This window comes from Papaver somniferum, chromosome 10 (assembly GCF_003573695.1).
Source record: "Papaver somniferum cultivar HN1 chromosome 10, ASM357369v1, whole genome shotgun sequence".
In the NCBI taxonomy this organism is placed as follows: Eukaryota; Viridiplantae; Streptophyta; class Magnoliopsida; order Ranunculales; family Papaveraceae; genus Papaver; species Papaver somniferum.
In genome coordinates, this window is record NC_039367.1 from 150,990,124 (window position 1) to 150,994,458 (window position 4,335).

Below are 4,335 nucleotides of genomic sequence, written 5' to 3' on the forward strand. Positions count from 1 at the left end.
ATATCGAACGCAGCAATTGATGATGGCCAGTAAGAAGGGAACAACAAGCAATGTCCTGGCAGCAGGAAGAACATCTGGATTGCAGGGGAAGCCAGAAATGATGAACAAATGTGCGAGAAGTAGATTTGCGAAGTATTGTGGCGAGATGGGATACGATTTGCGGTGAGCTGAAAAGAAGGTTGTCAGAAGAATATTTAATGCGCTCGTTCATCTATACGCTATCAACAAAGCACCCTTTATTTTCGACATTGTTCAAAATCAGGAATAAGGTAAAGATGAAGGAGTTGAAAAAGTATCAATCTGAACACATTCGCATAGAAGAAGAATACTAATAACCAAAGAAGGGTCGTAGAAACAAGAAGATTGTACTTATTATAATGAATTTATCATTTGGCAATGTATCGTATTCACAAAATGGTAGCAATGATATTTTTGAATTTTGATGAATCCACTCAAGGATGTGAATTTTCATACATACGGAATAACCAAAACAAAATAAACCCCAACCCAAAAAGAATAAGACCTCGCATTAGGAGGAAAATAAGATACACGAAATAAATAGTTTCTATGGAAACTTAAAACCTTCGCCTAGGAAGGCTGGGAATCCACGGCGTGCACCCTAGTTCGCATGAGAGTGCAATAGGCAAGTCCTAACGCACGTCGTGAACAACTCTCAGAAAGATAAGCTAGGGGAAATGATAAGACCTATCCGCACCTATCCGCCGAGGGTCCCTTTTATGATGGCCTTCGGTAAGGGGTGTAGAAATATGACCAAGGCGCCTACGTATTCGATTGAGCTTCGGGTGCCTGGGACGTCTGGAGCATTACCGGCCATGTCCGTATGGAAAGTCTTGGCTACGATACACTCGATCCCAAAGAAACCCCACTTAGGGTGTGACTTTGTAACCACGAGCCATATTGGCGAAGGGGATAAGAAGTCACGAAAACAACTGAATGTCGTAATAACTGGATGGGAGGAGACTAACATGCATGTTAGGGTTAACCTCCTTGAAGGGGAAATCAGTGGGAATATAAAGGGATGTCACCCTCTATATTAGGGAGGTGTGTAACCAAAAAAGACGGCAATGTCATGGGGCTAACATTCATGGGAATAGCTAGGCCTATCACATTGTCGCAAGATGGGGTTTAAAACGAATGTTAAGACGAGGTTGATGGATTATTATTTGAAAGAACAATACGCGCCCGATACTTCGTCGAATTAAGATCCTTCAAAAAGGATGAGGCGCAATAAGACCTCGAAAAGCAACACACGAATAAGAAACGGAATTGAAACCCTTACCCGGAGTAACATTAAAGGAAATCCGGAGGAAAACACAAGCAAACAACAGAAACAAGATTATCATGAAATGCGTAATAGATGCAAGGGCAAACACAATAAGATAGTGGAAGAAAGTTTAAGCAGCAAAAGACAAGGACAACACGGGGGAATAAACGAGATCTCAAAATAAGAATACGCAATGGGGAAAGTAATAGAGTTCAAAGACTGAGGGAGATAAAACCAGAATTACTTCACCAAAATATCAACTAATCCATTTCATGCCTCGGGAAGGCACAAAAGAATAAGAGGCTAGTATATACTTTAAATTTTATTATTCTTTTGGATCTTCCCTCGGCAAGTATATACTCGAGGAGGGGAGGTGTGATACGCTATTGGAAAAATGTGATATTGATATGACTTAATGAAAGTATATTACTTGAAAAACAACCGAAAATATATAAAAGGATCCAATATATTCTCCTCCCCCCAAGCTTGGGAGCGCCCATATGGAGAAATTGTTTCCAAAATAACGAAGGTTGAAACTTAAAGTATGGAAGAAGAGAAGTTAAGATTGCTGCTGAAGAGGAATGCCATCAGTGACTGATATTTCGGGGATATCACCACCAGCCTCGCCAAGATTAACACCAGTATCTGCATTAGGATTTGAGGGTTGTCAGGGAAAACTTGCAGAAGCAAATGAATCTTTTGGATTTTCCTCTTCGACCTTGGCCTCCTAGGTCTTGTGATCTTCGTCACCTTCAACAAACCTCTCTTCTTCGCCAGAGACGATTCTGTCTAGAGCTGTCAATTTATAACCCGGCTTGCGGGTTGACCCTAACCCGGCTTGGCTTGTTGTCTAAACGGGCGGGGTTAGGGTTGGCATATACAACCCTACTAGAAAACAAGCCGGGCTAGGGCCAATCCGCGGGTTACCCGTCAACCCGTCAAAATTAATAAATATATCCCTCAATCCCACCAACTCTTTAAAATCCATGATTTGCAAACATATATTAGAATTAGTTAATTTTAAATCAATAAATAAAGCTAATTTTGGATCTACCCAAACAAATATAACAATTTTTAGATTTTAAATAATCAATCAATAAATTAAATTACAACTTAGATTCATCAATCACATATTTATTCGGGATGTCCTAAATTGATAAAAGGACTAGCATAATTTAAACAGTGAGTTAGTCTTACTCACATTAATTTAAACTTATAAAATGATAAAAAAAAAGTAAAATGCTTAGTTGATGTTAGGGTTCTCTGCCTAAGAAAACTAAAGCGCCGTAACCGGCTATATCGTTAATTAAGTGGCAATAAAAACGTCCACTTTACAACTCAGTGGTGGGGCTTCTAGTTAAACACCAAATTGACCTAGGTTCGACCTTTACTAAATGAATAATCCTAAACAATCCTAAATTTTAAATTTAATTTTTAAATTGATAACATTAACAAGCCAACCCGCCAACCCGTCTGGGTTGACCCGTCTAGGGCTAAGGTTTTGAGCTTGTTCGTGAATAGTACTAGGGTTAGGGTTGACCCTAACCCTAGTACGGGTTAGCAAGCTAGGGTCGGGTTGACCCTAGCTTGCCCGTTTGACAGCTCTAATTCTGTCATCGTCAGAGAATATTTCTAGAGGAAAGGTGGGGTGAGAGAGACCATGCTCGTCGCAGAAATTATTGAAGAGAGATACCAGGTAGTTTTGGGTATTCTTACGAGATAACTTCGCTACTATTGCGAAATCCTCCATCATATCGTCGATATCAGCATTCAAATCCTTAACTTCAACTCTGAGACGAGAAGCCTCGGTGCGAGACTCATCCCTTTCACGAGAAAGGTGAAGGACTTAATTCTTGTAACGCTCTTCGGATTCTACAAAGACGAAATAAGATTTTATCATAAACCTGAAATTTGATCTAGCCATAACTATGCACAACACCTAAAACTACCTTCCATTTGTAAGATAGTCGTGTTCAAAGTCTCTTGGATATCAGAATATAGATAATCTAGCATGGAGACTTCTAGATTCGACTCTCAGAGCTAAACACATAACTCGTGTTACGAATCGTCCCAGCCTTTGCCATGACCAGACTTCGAAGTATCTTTATTGGTATGAATGACGAGAGTACCCTTGTTCTTACAAAGATCAACATACTTGACTTGAGAAGAAGATTTAACGGACTTTGGGCGCGAAGAATTCTTCATTTGAGCCTAAATAAAGTCCACCTTTTTCTTCGGACAATTAATCTCCCCGTTCAAACCAGTAACTACGCCACTAGATTTACGAAGATCAACCACAACTTGATTCTTCCTGTTGACTACGCGTTCCTTTTCTTCCTCCAATCTCTTAATTGAAGATAATGATGAGGAGTGAAGATTCCTCATAGTGGTGAGAGAGTTATTGACTCTCTGGAGCTCTAACTTGAGATGTTTATTCTCGTCATGAAGATGATGATTCAATTCCTCATTAAGAGAGAAATCGATAGACAGACGATCCACTTGCGAGAAAAGGGTCTCGACCTTTTCATTCAAAATCTCATTTTCAGTCACATATCAATCATTTTGAGTTGAGAGGTTCAAGTTTTCAGCACGAATATCTTCAAGTAAGGCAGACGCTTCGGAAGCATCCATTTGACGGTTCATGCATCGAGCTTGACGAAATACAAAATAAGAAAATAACAGAATAAAGAAATAAGCAAGAAATGGATATACAAGGGAAGGAACATACTCTGAAGCTTCTCCATCTTCTTGTCTTGCTTGCTGGAGTATTATTTTTCTTCGTTAAGTTCCTTCGCCATGGCTTTGATTTGAGCATCATCCTTCCTCATCTTCTCGCGAACAAGTCTAATCTCCACTAGGATGGCCATGTGATGATTGACTTCCTGCGAACCGACGAATTGGAATTTAGAAACGAACCTCGAGATGTTATGGAGATGCAGTTGAAGAAGTATAAAGGGCTCACCGGGTTAATTAAAGAAGAATGTTGTTGGAGAGTCAAACTCATGGATGCGTTCAGCAGTACGGATGTATCTTGAGAGAGAAATTCATCA